Below are 20,150 nucleotides of genomic sequence, written 5' to 3'. Positions count from 1 at the left end.
CTCAACTAAGGGTTGTGGGGGGGAGCTGAGAAACACTTGTGTATGTCACAGGTCAGGGGCACAGGGTCACTAAAAGACAGAGACCTAATCATATGATCATAGAATGTTTCTCTTCCTCCCACACCTAACCACCACATGAACAGCGTTCCTGTTTAATAATAGTGAATTAAGCTGAAAGAACTTCGAGTCTTAGTCTCCATTTAAGAAGAAGTTTCTAGGGAAACCCAAAGACAGCAGGAGAGGTAAATCAAGGACACTAGAGGAAATTGAAGACACTGAAACCTGAAGCTACAACAAACTGTAAACACAGCTTACTTCCTAGCCAGAGCAACATAAAACCTCACATTAAAGATGTGTCTAACTCAGTTCCTGAGTATAATTACTCATTATATCTGTATGGCTTTTAGCAAAAAAATTACAAGCCATGCTAAAAGGCAAGAAGAAACATGGTCTGAAGAGACAAAACATGCAACAGAACTAGACTCAAATATGGCATAGATTTGGAATGATCAGACCAAGAATTTAAAATAGCTCTGATAACATGCTAAGGACTCTAATGGAAAAAGTGGACAACATGCAAAGACAGATAGGTAATGTAATCAGAGAGATAAAAACTGTAGAAGGACTCAAAAGGAAATGTTAGAAATCAAAAACATTGTAATAGAAATGAATTCCTTTGACGCACTGATCAGTAGACTGGACAGGACCAAGGAAAGAAGCAGTGAGCTTGAAGATATGTCAATAGAAACTTCCCAAACTGAAATGCAAAGAGAAAAAAAAACAGTGAGAAAAACAGAACAGAGTATGCAATAACTGTAGGTCGATTATGAAAGATGTAAGATAAATGTAATGGGAATATCAGAAGGAGAATAAAGAAGCTGAAGAAATATTTGAGATAATAATGGCTGAGAATTTCCCAAATTTATTGATATAAACCAGACCACAAATCCAGGAAGTTCAGAGGCTACCAAGCAGGATAAATACTCCCAAACATTTATACCTAGGCATATCATCAACCATGCAACCAAGAAGAGAGTGGAGTGAAATATTCAAAACCTCAAAAGAAAAAACCCATTAACCTAGAATTCTGTATCCAATGAAATTGTCCTTCAAAAGTGAAGGAAAAATAAACTTTATCAGGTAAACAAAAACAGAGGGAATTTGTTGCCAGTAGACTTGACTTCCAAGAAATGTCAAAAGAAATTCTTCAGAGAGATGGAAAATTATATAAGTCACAAATTTGGATATACATAAAGAAATGAAGAGCATCAGAGAAAGAATAAATGAAGTCAAAAGAAAATATTTTTCTTATTCTTATCTAATAGATAACTATTCAAAGTGATAATAGCAACAGTGTATTAGGTGATTAAAGCATGAATAATAAGTGAAAGGAATGGCAGCAATGCTATAAAGGATGGGAAGGAAAAATTGGAAATACTCTTATAAGGTACCTGCACTACTTGTGAAGCACTATAGCTTTACTTGAAAGTGGACTTGGACTAATTATAAGTGTATATTGAAAACTGTAAGGTAACCACTAAAATAAAATTTTAAAAAGATGCATAATTGATAATGTGAAGAAAGAGAGAGAATGGAATCATATAAAATGCCCAACTAGAACCAGAGAAGGCAGAAAAAAGAGGGGAATATTTTAAAAAAAGAAACAAAGAACAAGTGCAACATATACAAAAATTACAAACATGGTAGGTATTAGTCCAACTACTTCAATAATCACTTTTAGGTGAATGGTCTAAATATACCAATTAAAAGAATGTCAGAATGGATGAAAAAATCCAAGACTTCACCATATGTTGTCTAAAAGAAACTCATTTTAAATATAAAGATACATACGAATAAAAGTAAAGGGATGGAGAAAGATAAATCAAACTAACACTATTCAAAAGAAAGGTGAAGAAGCTATATTAATTTCACTCAAAACTGACTTCAGAGCACAAAAAGTTATCAGGGACAAAGAGGGACATTACATAATGATAAAGGAGTCAATTCTGTGAGAAGATATCCTTACTGTGAATGCTCCTAAGAACAGAGCATCAAGATACATGAGGTAAAAACTGATAGAACTGCAACGAGAAATAGACAAATCCACTATTATAGTTGAGACTTTAATACCCGTTTACCAGTAATTGATCCAGCAGGCAGAAAATCAGTAAGGACATAGTTGAACATCATTAATCAACTGGATCTAACTGACATCTTAAACTACTTCATCAAGCTACAGGAGAATATACATTCTTCTCAAGCTCACATAGAACATTCACCAAGATAGACCACGTTCTGAGCTACAAAACACACCTGACCAAATTTAAAAGAACAGAAATCATATAAAGTATACTCTCAGGCTACAGCAGATTAAAATAGAATCCAATAACAGAAATAGCTAGAAAATGACAAAATATTTGCAAATTAAAAAACGCACTTCTACATAACACATGGGTCAAAAAAAAGAATTCTCAAGAGAAATTTTAAAACATTTTGAATTAAATGCAAATGAAAAAAACACCTTATCAAAATTTATGGGATGCTTTAAAATCAGTGCTTAGAGAGAAATTTATAACATTAAATGAATATATTAGAGAAGAATAAAGATCTAAAATCAATAATCTAAGCTTCCATCTTTAAAAACTAGAGAAAGAAAAGCAATATAAACCTAAAGCAAGTAAAAGAAAAGGAATAATAAAAATTAGAGCAGAATTCAATGAGATTGAAAACAGTAAGGCAATAGAGAAAAATGACAAAACCAAAAGCTTGTTCTTTGAAAAGATCAATAAAATTGATACATCTCTAGCCAGACTAAGAAAAAAAGAATAAAAGAAACAAATTACTAATATTAGGAATCAAAGAGGGACCATCACTACCAACCCCATGGACATTAAAAGGGTAATAAAGGAATGTTATGAATCACTCTATGCCCACAAATTTGATAACTCAGATGAAACGGACAAATCCCTTAAAAAACACAATCTACCGGGCTTCCCTGGTGGCGCAGTGGTTGAGAGTCCGCCTGCTGATGCAGGGGACACGGGTTCGTGACCCGGTCCAGGAAGATCCCACATGCCGCGGAGCGGCTGGGCCCATGAGCCATGGCCGCTGAGCCTGCACGTCCAGAGCCTGTGCTCCACAGCGGGAGAGGCCACAACAGTGAGAGGCCCGCGTACCACAAAACAAACAAACAAACAAAATAACTCACAATCTACCAAAACTCACACTAAGTGAGATAATCTGAATAGGCTCTTTCTATTAAAGAAATTGAGTCAATAATTAAAACCCTCCAAAACAGAAAGCAGCAGGCCCAAATAGTTTCCCTGGCAAATTCCACCAAACATTTAAAGAAGAAATGACATCAATTCTCTATCATCTCTTCGGGAAAATAGAAGCAGAGGGAATACTTCCTAATTCATTCAGCGAGGTCATCAGTACCCTAATACCCAAATCAAATAAAAACATTACAATAAAAGAAAACTATAGACCAATGTCTTTCATAAACATACATGCTAATATCCTCAACAAAATATTAGCAAATTGAATCCAGGAAAGAATTATACACCATGACCAAGTAGGATTTATGTCAGGTATGTAAGGCTGGTTCAATATTTGAAAATCAATTAATGTAATTCATCACATCAACAGCCTAAGAGGAAAAATCATATGACCATATTGCTAGATGCAGAAAAAGCATTTGACAAAACCCAACACTCATTCATGATAAAAGCTCTCAGCAGGATAGGAACAGAGGGGTATTTCTTCAACTTGATAAAGAACATCTACAAAAACCTACAGATAACATCATACTTAAGAGTGAGAAACTAGAACTTTCCCACTAAGATCAAGAGCAAGGCAAGGATGTCCCCTCTCACTACTCTTTTTCAACTTTGTACTGGAAGTCCTAGCTAATGCAGTAAGGAAAGGAAGTAAAAGTTATACTGATTGGGAAAAATGAAATAAACTCTTTGTTCACAGATGACATGATTGTCTATGTAGAAAATCCCAAAGAATCAACAAAAAAACCCTGGAACTCATAAGCAGTTAAACAAGGTCACAGAATATAAAATTAATATATAAAAGTCAATTGCTTTTCTATGTACCAGCAATGAACAATTGGTATTTGAAATTAGAAACACAATACCATTTACATTAACATCAAAAAGTACTTAGGCATAAACCTAACAATATACAGACAGAATGTATATGAGGAAAACTACAAAACTCTGATGAAAAAATCAAAGAAAATATAAATAGATGAAGAGATATTCTGTGTTCATGGATTGGAAGAATCAATGTTGTTAAGATGTCAATTCTCTGCAACTTGATTTATAGATTCAACACAATTTTAATCAAAATCCCTGCAAGTTATTTTGTGGATATTGACAAACTGATTCGAAAGTTTATATGGAGAGGCAAAAGACCCAGAATAGCCAACACAATACTGAAGAAGAACAAAGTCAAAGACTGACTCCCAAACTTTAAGACTTAATATAAAGCTACATTAATTAAGATAGTGTGGTATCGGTGGAAGCATAGGCAAATTGGTCAGTGGAACAGAATAGATAGAGATTCCAGAAATAAACCCATACAAATATAGTCAATTGATCTTTGGAAAAGGAATAAAGGCAATTCAATGGAGAAAGGATAGTCTTTGCAACAAATAGTGCCAGAACAATTGGACATCAATAAGAAAAAAAATCTAGATACAGTCCTTATACCTTTCACAAAAATTAACTCAAAATGGATCTTAGACCTAAGTGTAAAATGCAAAACTATAAAACCTCTAGAAGATAACATGGGAGAAAAATCTAAGTGACCTTGGGCCTAGCAGTGAGTTTTAAAATATAATACTGAAAGCACAATCCATGAAAGAAAAAATGGAGGACTTCCCTGGTAGTCCGGTGGGTAAGACTCCACACTCCCAATGCAGGGTGCCCGGGTTTGGTCCCTGGTCAGGGAACTAGATCCCACATGCATGCCACAACTAAGAAGCCCACATGCCACAACTAAAGATACCATGTGCCACAACGAAGACTGGGCACAGCCAAAAATAAATAAATAAATGAATAAATAAATAATAAATAAAATATTTTTAAAAAGAAAGAAAAAATCGTTGTTGGGCTTCATTAAAATTTAAAACTTCTGCTTTGCAAAAGACACTGTTAAGAGAATGAAGAGACAAGCCATAGACTCAGAGAAAATATTTAAAAAACACATATCTGATAAAAGACTTGTATCTAAAATATACTAACAACTCTTAAACCTCAACAATAAGAAAACAAACACCTCAGTTAAAAATGGGCAAAATATCTGAGCAGAATAAAGAACAAAGAAAATACATAGTTGACAAATAAGCATATGAGAAGATACTCAACATCATAGGGAATTGCAAATTAAAACAATAGTGAGACACCACTACATACCTATTAGAATGGCTAAAATCCAGAAACTGACACCATCAAATACTGGTGAGAATGCAGAACAACAGGAATGCTCATTCATTGCTAGTGGGAATGCAAAATGGTGTCACTTTGGAAGACAGTTTGGCAGTTTCCTACAAAGGTAAACATAGATTTACCATACTACCCAATTGAGTTGAAAACTTCTGTCCACACACAAAAAAACCTGCACGTGGATGTTTTTAGCATCTGTAATTCATAACTGCCCAAAACTAAAAGGAATCAAACTGTCTTTCTATAGGTGAATAGGCAAACAAACCATAGTACATTCATATAATAGAATATGATTCAGTGATAAGAATAACTGAGCTATTAAGCCATGAAAAGACATAGATGAATTTTAAACACACATTGCCAAGTGAAAGAAGCCAGTCTGAAAGGCTACATACTGTATGATACCCAGTATGTGATATTTTGGAAAAGGCAAAACTACTATAGAGACAATAAAAGATCAGTGGTTGGGCTTCCCTGGTGGCGCAGTGGTTGAGAGTCCGCCTGCCGATGCAGGGGACGCGGGTTCGTGTCCCCGTCCGGGAAGATCCCACATGCCGCAGAGCGGCTGGGCCCGTGAGCCATGGCCGCTGAGCCTGCGCGTCCGGAGCCTGTGCTCCGCGACGGGAGAGGCCACAACAGTGAGAGGCTCGCGTACCAAAAGATCAGTGGTTGCCTAGGGTTCGGGGCAAGGGAGGAAAGGGATAAATAGGTGACACATGGGGATTTTTAGGGTGGTGAAATTACCAAGTATGATGCTATAATGCTAGATACATATCACTATGCATTTGTCAAAACCCATAAAGTTATATAATACAAAGAGTGAACCTTAATGTAAGCTATAACTTTTAGTTATACCTATGTATCAATATTGATTTATTACTTGTAACAAATGTCCCACATTAATGCAAGATGTTAGTAATAGGGGAAACTTGTACCAGTGCCAGTAGGGATGTGGAGGCCATGGGTATATGAAACTCCATGCTCAACTATTCTGTAAATTTAAAACTAATTTTTTAAAAGTAAAAAACCTGTAGTTGGTCATTATGAAGTTTATTTGTCGAGATTGGAAGAGACAACATGTTTATTTAAATGTTTAGTTTGATTTATAACTTTTAAATATATATACATATATGTATATATATGAATATATATATATGTGTGTATATATATGTATATGTGTGTGTGTGTGTGTGTGTGGTGTATGCATTCTTGCTTTAGGACCTGCTGGAGGTGGGCTTAGATTGTGTAGATGATCATTTTGAAGAAAAGCAAGTTTGGAAGACTTGTTCCACCAGATGTCAGAATGTATATAAATTAGGGCAATGTGGTAATAGTGCAGGGATAGGCAAGCAAATAAATGAAGTTGAATGGAAAGTATAGCAGTATGTCCAATACAGACCCTTGACCTATGATCAAGGTGTTATTACAGAGCAATGGGGAAGGTAGGCCTTTTCAATAAGTGGCTCTGGGCCAATTGTGTATCTACATGGAAAAAGGCTGAAATTGGTTCCCTATTTCACACTATCCACTAAACATCAACTAGCAGGGCATTATAGCTAAATAAGAAAGGCAGAACTATAAATCATTTAATAGATAAGATATGGGGATAGCTTCATGACTTGGTGGTAAGGAATTTCTTTTTAAACAAAAACTTCAAATCACAAAACTTAAAATGAAAAGTGTGATTTATTTTACTCTATTAAATTAAGAAATTTGTTCATCAAATTATACTATAATTAAAATAAAGAGACAAGCCACAGAATGGGAGAAAGTATTTGTAACATAGCTATGAAAGTTCTCTTATCCAGAAGGTGAAAAGAGTTTTTGCAAATCAATATAAAAACGGGCAACCCAAATGAAAAGGGTCTATACAAGCATCTCATAATTGAGGAAATTCAGATGGTATATAAACATATGAAAAAGGGCTCTACTTTACTAGTAGTAGGGAAATTGCCAATTAAAACCACAATAAGATGTTACTACACACCCAACAGATTGTCAAGTATTTTAAAGTGTGATGGAACTGTAAAAGGTGTACATTTATAGGAAACAGCTTGGCATTATCTAATGACATTAAGGATATGTGCTCTCTATGACACAGAGGTGCAAATACATGTCTGAGCCATCCCTCAGGATAGGCTGGCTGCAATTTAATCCATGCCAGTGCAGGGATTTCCCTAAATGGTTCAGTTGGTGTATATATCCTGAACCTCAGTAATCTGACCATTGAAAGCCCATTTTTAACATTCACAAGCTAATAACAATCACTAATTTTGAAATTGAAAAGACATTTTAAATGTTCATTATACAAATTAACAAAGCTTCAAGTGTTGATCAGAGATAATATAGATGAACAACCAGAGTGAGGCCTTTCCGAACAAATGCTAGCTCACTGCCCTTGCTGTGGGAATTCTCAGTTAGAACAACTTGTTGTCCTAGGTGTCAATTAAAATCAACCCACCTGGGCTTCCCTGGTGGCGCAGTGGTTGAGAGTCCGCCTGCCGATACAGGGGACGCGTCCGAAAAAAAAAAAAAAAAAAAATCAACCCACCTATGTTGGTCAAAAGGTACATACTTACAGTTATGAATAAATTCTGAGAATCTAATGAACAGCATGGTGACTATGTTAATAATACTGTATTATATACTTGAAATTTCCTAAGAGAGTAAATCTTAAATGTTCTCACTATTAAAAAAAATGCCAACTCTGTGAGGTGATACATGTGTTAAATAGCTTGGTTGTGGTAATCATTTTGTAATGTATAGGTATATCGAATCATCAGGTTGTACATCTTAAATACATATAATTTTTATTTTGTCCATTATGCTTCAACAAAGCTAGGGGAGAAAAAACCAACCCACCAATGGTAGACACTCTGATGTGGTACCTAGATCGCCCTTCAAGCAAGGACTTGTGGACCCAGCTGCTGGGAGCACTGGGAGCACAGTCCTCAGCCATCAGTCCCTTCAGAGAGGCTCCTTGCACAAGGCCATGCCCTCCCATGATGGTCCCCACCCAGTCATTGACCAATGCGGGATGGGGATGGGGGCATAAAGGCCTGGCTACTTTCAGCCCAGCTTGGGAAATCTCTGATGGGCCAACCTATCTCCAGAGCTTTCCTGTGTAATCAGCCAAGGCTATCTTAGGGACTGCACATAACAACTTGACATGTCCCTCTGTCCAGTCTGGCCTCTGCACCTCCCCTCCACATGCACCGATACCAAGAACATTCCAGAGCAAACAGTCTGAACACTAAACTCCATCGTGGGGTCTGCTTGTTAAAGAGCCCCACCTGCAATACCACCTTCCTATCTTGCTGCCTATGCTGTCAGGATTTAAAGGAAATGACAAACATTGCAACTACCAGGTCAGATGGATGAGTCTTTGGCTTCAAGGCATATGGTTTCAACAAACTTCTGTATATAACATAGCTAATATTATATAGCTAGACTACACCTCAAGTTGCAAAGCTTTGGCCTACTGTGAAACGTGTGCATTTTGAAGATATAAATGGAAAAAAATCCTTTAACTCAGCTTAGATTTCAACTAGTTTGTACGAATACTAAGGCACTCAGATTCTTGGATTAAACCTGAAAACCTGCCCATTAATTGGAAAAAAAAACAGAAGAAGAAGAAGAAAGAAAGAAAAAGAAAAGAAAAAATCTGGTGATCTAGAAATGTAAGAATCTTATCTGAATTAAAACTTCATATTGAGGATGAAATGTTTTTTACCATCTTAGCCTTTTTGTGTTTCTTATACTTTAGTGTGACATAAATTTTAAGATTAATCTGAACAGGAATATTTGAACTCAGAGCAAAATATTTGCATCCTTTTACAATCTTGTGTTAGGTTCAGATGTATAGCAAAGTGATTCAGTTATATATATATGTATATATATATACACACATATATTCATATATATATTCTTTTTCAGATTCTTTTCCATTATAGGTTATTACAAGATACAGAATATAGTTCCCTGTGCTATACAGCAGGTCCTTGTCATTTATTTTATATATAGTAGTGTATACCTGTTGATCCCAAACCCTTAATTTATACCTCCACGCCCTGCATCTTTTTGAAATAGACATTTTTAGTGCAGTATAAATGACTAAGTCTCTGTTGAAATCTTGCAGCAGTGCCACTAGAGGGCCTGCACCTTAGGAAACACTTGGTATAACAGAGGTTGCTAGGTTTAGCAATTGCTGGTTTTAAGAGCCTTAAAAACTTTAAGATAGAAAATAACTTGCGTGAAGAAAATGAGAAAGAGGGAGACAGACAGAGAGAGGTAGACAGTGACAACAAAGCATTAGGTGTTGATGGGTTACAGGAAGAATCTTAGATGTCCTAGGGCCTAACAGGGCCAATACTCTTCTTCAGAATTAAGAAGTACCAGTTCTCATGGGAGCCTGAACTTTTAAAGAAAAAAGTTAAACGAAACTCACCCTTCTACGGCATTCTTAAACGCTTTGGCACCGTTTTTAGCGTCAATTAAATTTCTTCTAGTATTACAATGCAAATTACATTGTTTTAGGAGCAAGATTGGGAATAAAGGAGTGGACACAGGTTTAGAGAGCTAGGCTAGGCCCTGCTGGGAAGGGTGGGTCTAGGCCCCCTCATTCTGTCCCTGGCAATTTTAGCCCCCTCATCCTTAGGACCAGGGAGGGAAGAAAGGGAGTCTTATTCTCCTTACTTGTTCCAACTTCATGTTTACCAGCCTCTGCCTAGACTATCTCAACCTTTGGGCACCTCACTCTACATTAATGCCTTAAGACACCTCTTTTTCCTTTTGCATTGGAAGAGGCTTCGCGTGAGACAGAATGACCTTTAGACTGGAAAGTTAGGCATTATCTATAAAATTGTAAATATTTTCAAGTGAGTGTGCATTTCTGAATGCCAAGAATTGTTATTTTTCAGTGATTTCTCAAGGGAACGCTGATAAGAAGAGGTTTTGAATATTTTCCTTCCATGCCTTTTGCTAACATCATCTTTGCTCACATAGTTGTTGAGAACATGAAACTGAGATAAAAATGTTGTGTAATCTAGAGGAAAGAAATGTTCCCAGATCCTTATCCTTGAATGAGAAATATGATGTATTTAGCTTCTGGAGTTGCCATAACAAAATACCACAGACTGGGTGGCTTAAACAACAGAAATTTAATTCTCACAGTTCTGGAGGCTGGAAGTCCAAGATCAAGCTGCTCCCAAAGTAAATTTCATTCTGAGACCTCTTCTCTTGATTTGTAGGCGGCTGCCATCTCACTGTGTGCTCACCTGACCTCTTCTTTGTGAAGGGGAGGGGAGTGAGAAGAAGAGAGGGAGGAAGAGAGGGAAAGAGGGAGAGAGAAGACAGAGAGGGATAGAGAGAAAGAGAGAGAGGGAGATGGAGAGAGGGAGAGATAAAGCTCGTGAGCACTTTTTGATGTCTCTTCTTTTAAGGACACTAATCCATCAGATCAGGGGTCCACCCTTATGACCTCCCTTAACCGTAATTACTTCCTTAGAGGCCACATCTCTAAATATAACCACACTGGGGGGTTAGCCACACATGTGAATTTTGAGGGGACGCAACATTCACTCCATAACATATGGTGAAGATGCCTTCATTCTCTTCCATAAATAACGAGCTGAATGTACTGGATGTACTTGTTCCCCATAAATATATTGGTAAAATCTCTTTAAATATTAAAGCTAAAGATGGAATTCCACAGCATAGTAAAATTTTTTCAGAAGGCTCAGAGAATATTCTCTCTATGCCTGAAGGTATTTATGTTTCCTATAAAATATCTGATTGACAGAAATATTGTGCTGAAGCATATTGTATACCTAGACTATTTCTATATTAAGCATTTGACTGCTAACCTAGAATTAAACCCAGGAATAACAGACAGGTCTTTTCAAGAGGAAGGATGCTGTGTGTAGCAAAACTTCTGCCACTGTGAAAAAAAAAAACAAACCCCAAAAGTTTCAGGGAAACAGCAGCTTTTAAAGAGACTTTAGCCAGAGTTATATCATTATTTTGGAAAAAGCACCCAAGGTCTTGGTTTGGGAGATTGCGTGGAGTCATTAAGAAAAGGAGCAGGCACTTCTGCTTCCAGTCAAGATGAAGTAACAGGTAACAGATATAACCTCCCATCTGAAAGAACCAAAATAAATGAAACAATATAAATGACAGTGGACAATATAAATGAAACAATGGTTTTTTAAGACACTGGATATCAGGCAATGAAGGACAATGATCCCTGAGATATGGAACATAAACAAGATGAGACCTGTGATTGCCCCAGCTTACTGCCTTGAGAGAGTTTCCATGCCCAGCAAAGCGTCAGAGAATGAGATGAAGCCCAATAGACTCCTTGAGTTGAGAAGATCTCCTGGTTGTGATGGTGTACTACAGTTTTGCGAGATGTTACCATTGGGGGAAATTTGGAAAAGGGTACAAGGACTTCTCTGTATTATTTCCTACAACTGCCTGTGAGTCTACAATTATGTCAAGATGAAGTTTTAAAAAACCTTAACTTTAAAAATAAGAGAAATAAAGGTGCTTTCAGATATAGAAAAGCTGAAAGAATTAATCACTAGTAGACCTGCAGCATGAGAAATGTTAAAGCATGTCCTTCAGGCAGAAAGCAAATGATAACAGATGGAAATCAGGACCTACACAAAGGAATGATGAGGGACTTCCCTGGTGGTCCACTGGTTAAGAGTCCGCCTTCCAGTGCAGGGGATGCTGGTTCAATCCCTGGTTGGGGAATTAAGATGCCACATGCCACGGGGCAACTAGGCCCTCATGCCACAACTACTAAGCCCACATGCCATAACTAGAGAGAAGCCTTCACGCAGCAATGAAAGATCCCACGTGCCGCAACTAAGACCCGACGCAGCCAAAAAACAAATAAATAAATTAATTAAATATTTTAAAAACCCCAAAGGAATGATGAACACTGGCCTTGGAAACTACATATGTAAATATATAAGATTTTGTATATTTAATCTCTTTTAAAAAATTGCCTGTTTAAACAAAAATAATAATAATGCATTATGGGGTTTATAACATGTAAAAATATAATGCATGACAACAATAGTATAAGTTTCAGGAGGGTAGAAATGGAAGTATGATATTGTAAGGTTCTTATACCATATATGAAGTGGTATATTGTAACTTGAATGTAGACTATGATAAGTTAAATATGCTTACTATGAAACCTAAAGCTACCACTAAAATAACAGTTACAGCTCATAAGTCTACAAAGGAGATAACATGGAATCATCATAAAAATATCAATCCAAAAGATGGTAGAAAAAGAGATAAAAGGGCACAAAGAACAGATGGGACAAACAGAAAATGAATAGCAGGATGATAGGCTCAAACCTAACCATATCAATAATCACACTGAACACAAATGGTCTAAACATCCAAATTAAAAGGCACAGATTGTCAGATTGGATAAAAAGGCAAGACACTACTATATGCTTCCTACAAGAAACGCTTTAAATATAAAAACAGAAATAGGTTAAAAGTAAAAGAGTGGGAACAGATACACTGTGCTAATACTAGTGAACACTAGTGGAGTGACTATATAAATATCACACAATGTTGATTCCAGAGCAAAGAATATATCACAGAAAAGGTCATTTCATAATGATAAAGTAGCCCATTAATCAAGAGGACATAACAATCCTAAACATTTATGCACCTAATAACAGTGGATCAAGATACATGAAGCAAAAACTGATTGGACTGCAAGAAGAAATAGAGATTTCAATACCCTTCTTTCAAAAGCTGATGGAACAAGTAGGCAGAAAATTAACAGGGATATAATAGATGTGAACAACACTGTATTATTCTGTTCAGACTGCCATAACAAAAAAGACTGGGTGGCTTAAACAACAGAAATTTATTTTCTCACAGTCCTCGGAGCTGGAAGTCCAAGATCAAGGTGTTGGCAGATTTGGTTTCTCCTGAGGCCTCTCTCCTTGGCTGCAGATGGCCACCTACTCACTGTGTCCTGACATGGTCTTTTCTGTGTGTGTGTGTGTGTGTGTGTGTGTGTGCTCCTGGTGACTCTCCCTCTTCTTAAAAGGACATCAGTCATACTGGATTAAGACGAACCATTATGACCTCATTGAACTTTAATTACCTCTTTAAAGGCCCTGTCACCAGATATAGTCACGTTGGGGGTTAGGGCTTCAACATATGATTGGGGGGGAACACAATTCAGTTTATAACAACACTACTAACCAGCTTGACCAGACTGACACTTATAGAACAATCCACCCAATAACAGCAGAATATATTCTTCTCAAGTGCACATGGAACATTTACCAATATAGACCATATTTGGGGCCATAAAACAAGTTTCAATAAATTTATAAAGATTAAAGTCATACAAAGTATGTACTCTGACCAAAATGAAATTGAATTAGAAACCAATAACAGATGAATCCACTATTGTGGTTGGAGTCTTCAACACCTTTCTCTCATAAATGGACAGATGCAGCAGGCAGAAACCAATAACAAAAAGATCCTTGGAAAATCCCCAATTATTTGGAAACTAAATAACCCATGGATCAAAGAGAAATCAAGAGAAAAAATTTAAAAATCTTAGAATTTGTGGGATGCTGCTAAAGCAGTATTTAGGAGGAAATATATATATTAGGAAAGAAGATCTCAAATCGATGAGCTTAGCTTCCACATTAAGCAACTAGAAAAAGAAGAGAAAATTAAATCCAAAGTAAGCAGAGAGAAGGAAGTAATAAAGATCAAAGCAAAACTCAATGAAACAGAAAACTGAAAAACAATAGAGAAAATCAATGAAATCAAAAGCTGTCTTTTTGAGATCAATAAAATGAGGAAAATGAGGAAAAAATGAGGATGAGGAAAAAAAGGCACCACTTACCAAAATCAGGAATGAAAGAGGTGACATGACTACAGATTCTACAGACATTAAAAAAGATAATTAGGGAATATTACGAACCACTTTATGGTAATAAATTTGACAACATGGATGAACTGGGCAAATTCCTTGAAAGACACAAATTACCAAGGCTCACTCCAGAAGATAATCTGATTAGCCTTAAAGAAATTGAAATTGTAGTTTAAAATGTTTCTACAGAAAAACAAAAAACAAAAAACTTCAGGCTGTGGCTTTACTGGTGAATCTACCAAATATTAAGGAGGAAATAATAACAATTCTACACAAACTCTTCCCCAAAATTGGAGAGGTGGCAATACCTCCCAACTCAACCTATGAGGCCAGCATCATCCTCATACCAAAATCAGACAATGACATTACCAGAAAACTACAGACCAATATACCTCAGTAATATAGATATAAAATTTCTAAACAAATTTTTGGCAAATCGAATTCCATAATATATTGACATGATAATACATTGTGACCAAGTGGGATTTATCCCGGTAATGCAGAATTGGCTTAACATTTGAAAAGCAATTAGTGTCATTCACACCACAATTACCACAATGACAAAGTAAAAAAGAAAACCATATGATCATCTAAATAGATGCAGAAAAGCATTTCACAAAATCTGATTACTCATTTTGACAAAACCCCCAGAAAATTAGGATAACAGGGAACTTCATAGGGTATCTGGGAAAAGGAAAGGAAAGGGAAAAAAAGGAGCAGAGCTCCTCAAGGCCATAGCCCTGGCTGGCGAAGCTGGGGACCTGCAGGCCACCAGGATTGCTAAAACATCTGTCAATGCTGGGAATGAGCCTTCTGAAATGAAACTAGCCTTCGTATTGGATTCTTTGAGATGTTTAATCTCTCGTAATCCTGTCAGTGTCCTTGAACTTGGATCATACATTAAGTTCTGCCAAGGGACATAGATCTTTGCTTTGATACTTTATTAATATCAGTGGTGATGATAGTGATAATAGGAATAGCTAACAGTTACTGCACAGCCACTATGCATCAGGCACTGTGTAAAGTTTGATATAGATTAGTTCACAGAATCTTACAACCACCCTATGATGGAAGTATTTAAAAAAATATATATTAAAGATAAGGAAACCGAGACACAGAGAAAGGAAACAATTCGTCCAAGGGCACACAGTTACATAGCAGGACATGGGGATACTCACACACTCTAACTAGACAAAAGGTCAACTCTTAAGACATTCTGGGTAACTTCAGAATTGATTTTCTCATACTACATGATGGTACACAACATGTATATGGGCGGCCCAAAAACTGTGAGGAATTTTTATATATACAAAGGACTAAATATAATACATATATAATATGAAGAATGATATAGCAAAGACCACATGTGGGTCATTTATCCAGAAATAATGAAAATTTATTTGGGGCATATTTGTCTGAAATCTCATTTACAATGGTTTTACAAATTGAATAAAAATTTATTGAATATGTGTGAAGTAAACCAACAGATTTTTAAACTTTTTTTTTCACCTTTGATGGACCTGTGGGTCAGTGTACATGTGCTTGGAATAAATATGTTAACCTTGAGAAATTTTTTACCAAATGCATTTCTGATCAAAACCAAAAGCAAACATTTCAGAATCACTTCCTTTGGGGAAATTGCTTTTTGTTTGTTTAATTAAAATTTTTAAAATAATTGCTGAACATATTGAATTGCAATCCCTACCAAAGGAGCTACCAGGGAGGGCCAGAGGTGTGTGTCACTGTTCATGGCATTTCAAAGATGGTTCCACTGATCAGTTTGTAGATTTATATTGATCCCTTTGTTTGACTATTAAATATTTTCATATTCGAGTTTTGCTTTATTTCTAAGAAATAAACATAGCCACCGAAGGATTTCCTCATTCGAGTAAACTTCAATAACAGAATTACAGGACTTGTTATTTGGTTTAATTATTTTTTTCTTTTTTCCCCCAGATTTACTGAGAAATAGTTGACTTTTTCTTTTTTTTTAACTCATCTGGTCCTTGAGTTTGGAAACTGAAAATACACAAAACCGCACGTTTTATGAAAACATGGAAGTATCATAGTTAACGTATAAGGAACCTTAAAAAAATTAATTTAAAACAAAAGAACCCTGTCTGTTGGTTTAATGGTATGCTTCTCATCCATTTGGATCACAGGGATGGCAAATTCAAATTACCACCCAATGCATCTTGTAGGACAGACTTTTTAATAAGGAATATTAATGTTACAGGTAGTGTTTCGGTTCACTTGCAAATTTCCCACACTTCTGACCCCTGGGTTGTATATTAAAAATGTCTTCAAGAAATATTCAGAAATGGAAACTTCCACACTCTGCTTTAGATGGAACAATTACAGTTGCACTGGCACTCATCTAAGAGCAACATTAAAGCTGGTTTGCAGCAAGTCTCAGGCCTGCACCACCTCTCATTGGCTGGGATGGCCCAAAGACCACCTGGGCTCAGAATGACTCCCTGCAGACCACTGCAGTGGCCTAGAGGAGCCGATAATTGAGGGCGCTGAGCCAGGACTGTGGGACTCCTGGCTAAGTCTTGGTTTGTCACTCAGCAAAATGTGTATACGCAGTCCCCTCCCGCAGTCATCTCTCCTGTAATGGGTTGCTGAGCGGGAGGCAGGGTGATGGGGTTTCAGAGGTGGCGTTAACCTGGCGGCCACAGGGGCGAGCAGTGGCCTTGGGAAATCGGAGTGGCAGGTTTCAGAGGGGAGCCTCAGGCACGCAGGACTGCTGGGGTAGATCCAAGATTCCTTAAGGAGGTGTCCCTGGCTTTCATCCTTGTTCAACATTTTTTGTTAACCAAACGTTTATTCCTGGGGCTCCCTCACCTCTGTCCAGTAAGGGCAGCCTGAACCTCAATTTGCTCAGCTGTAAAATGGGTAGCCTTACAACAGCAGTTGGTGAACACTTCAGGTTTTGAATGTTTCTCAGAATTTAAAATCAACACTAACAAAAATCAACAACGAGTTTAAAATCTTTAAAAAATTTTAGGTGGATAATTTCGAGAGTGATGTCTGAAAACCATAGTCAGCTAGTTTGGGTTTTAATTTTTGTTTTAATACATGGTGCTTCTGATGATTTTAATGTGATGATGATGATTAAAAACCCAAATCCCTTTAATGGCCTTCATGGCTTGTCAGGTACCTGTGAGGTACATGGCTGAAGTCGTGTTAGTTGGGATGGGTTTTGAGTGAGTCTATGAGTCTTTGGAGAGAACGGATTGCCTTTGAGTGAGCCTCGCCCCTCCCATCCCCCGTCTCCCCGCCCCATCCTTCCTCTTCTCCACACAGCACTGTGCAGTGAGCTTACCCTGGGATTTTGCTCATCTTTTTATAAATGTTGTGCAAAGGAGTCAGAAATCTGTCGTCAAATACTGCCTAGAAATTAAAGTTTTTAATCAAATTAAATAATATTTAAATGAATTGAAATTTAAAATACACTCTCCCCATCCATGAAATTATTGTTTCTCCTGGTGAGCATTTTGGAGCCCCTCACTGAGCTCCAGCTGGAGTTGTTCCTTACCCCACGTGGCGCTAAGGTGGCCGCCAGGGCTCCTGCACTGGGAGACAGGCATGCCTGGTCCAGGGATCCAATTTCAGAATAGATAATTTGTTTTTTAAATCCTCTAATCAATAAGAATTCATAAGAAATCAAGTATTCAGAATTACGTTTGAAGCCATTTTTTGCCATGCATTTTAAAAATCAAGGTACATTTTACATACAATAAAATATGCCCATTTTCAGTATAGAGTTCAATGAATCTTGACAAATGCATAGAGAACGGCCCAATCAACCTCCAAAATTCCTTCATGCTCATCCCAGTCATTCTCCCCCAAGACAACAACTAGTTTGATTTCCTTCACTACAGATTATTTTTCCTGGCTTAGAATTTCATACAAATGGAATAATTACAGTATTTCTATTTTGTGTCTGGCTTCTTTCACTCAACCTTGTGCTTATGAACTTCACAAACATATGAAGTAGTTTGTCCCTTTCATTTGCTAAGTAGTATTCCATGATCCCATTGCTGTGTTTCTTTGTCAGTTCTTATGTTGTTGGACTCCTGGGATGTTTCCAGTTTTTTTGCTATCATGAAGAAAGCTAATGGAACATTTGAGCACAAGTTTTTTGTGTGGACATATTGTGGTAGCATGCTGTGGCTGGCTCACCAGAGCCAACTTTGCAAATCTCTTCTCAACTCTTGGTTCTCTGACGTCATATTAGTACACAGTTTGAAATAAGCCATGATGGGAGTATTTACACCATAGTTGACAATCGCTACAAATTAGAGCTTTTTCCCCCCCGGAGAGCTGGTTGGTAAACATTTACCAGCACACCATTGGACATACGTTTTCTTCTTATTTTTTTTTTTTTGGAGTAAATACCTAGGAGTGAGATTGCTGGATTGCATGATATGTCTGTTTTACTTTATATGAAGCTGCCAAACTGTTTCCAGTTGCTCCACATTCTCATGAATACGTGGTATTGTCAGTCTTTTTAATTTTAGCCATTTAATGAAGATCTGAATAGAAGAGGGGCGATGGGAAATGGAGGTTATATGGCAGCCCAGTAAGCTGTACATTTGTCTCTCTCCTTATAGACAGAGAAAGTCCTCAGTAAATACAAGTTGAAGCATGTTGAGATCCCCTCACATAATGCCCTTTCCCTGATCTTTCCCATTTCATCGCAGAGGAATGCTGAGGCTCCTAATGGGAGAAGGTAGTCACTTCAAGCACAACAGGCCGCGTTCATACTGTTGGGGAATAATTAAAAATAAAATCTTGTGCCAACCCAGTGAATTCGCTCAACAAAGGTAGAAGAGAACGAAATAGTTTTATTGTCGAATAAGCATTAAACCAGCTAGTGATGTGCATCACAAGCAATTCACTGAACAGATTTCAGAGAAGGAAAGAAACCTCATCCTTTTATATAGCCAGGTAGATACAACCCATTGCATACATGTTCTTAAGACAGATGATAACTTGCCCTCAAGAGAACTTGACAGCACCATTTACTACACACAGGTCATCTCAAATTCCCTGGTAATCAGTGTAGCCATCTGCCTTTAGGCAAAGGAAGAATAAAACACATATCTCTTTGACAAGCAGGTGAAGACTTGGAACCAGCCTCCTAGGTCAAATTCCTTAGGGTCGTGGAGATAGGGTGCTATCTCTGCTGACGTTTACATTTCAAAGAGATGGCTCCCAGGCCCTCAAGAACAACATTCCTGAGTTGTAAAACTGGCAGGAGGCCTATTTAGCTTTTTTTTAAAGAGTTACATATATCTTGAAGGTATGGAGAAAAAATTTACACGTTTTCTTAAGGAAATACTCCAAGAAAAGGGAGGATGGAAAGTCTCTTTCACTTGTGACACCAGGAAAACTTCAACTTTTAAAAACTTTGTGTCTACCCTACGATACTTCCACCCTCTTCCCTGCGTTATGCCCTACTCCAGGTCCACAATTTCCCCTGACCTTCTACTATTAGTCTTTCAAAATCCTTATCAACTCCATTCCTAAAGGAAGCCTCCCCAAACAGCAGGCCGCTACTCCTAGAGCCACAGCCACGGCCACACTAGAGACTCGCTGTTATCAAAGGCTATGACTACAGTCTCTTAGAATTGGAAAACTTTGCAGATATTTGGTCTGATTCTAACCCATTTCAAAGACGGTAAAACTGAGACATAGGAAAATCCCAAATGGGTACTTAGGGCGCTGGGTCACACTGGAGCAAAAAGGACGCTTAA

Source organism: Neophocaena asiaeorientalis, unplaced genomic scaffold, assembly GCF_003031525.2.
Source record: "Neophocaena asiaeorientalis asiaeorientalis breed wild unplaced genomic scaffold, Neophocaena_asiaeorientalis_V1.1 scaffold1052, whole genome shotgun sequence".
NCBI lineage: Eukaryota > Metazoa > Chordata > Mammalia > Artiodactyla > Phocoenidae > Neophocaena > Neophocaena asiaeorientalis.
This window is presented reverse-complemented; position numbering follows the sequence as displayed.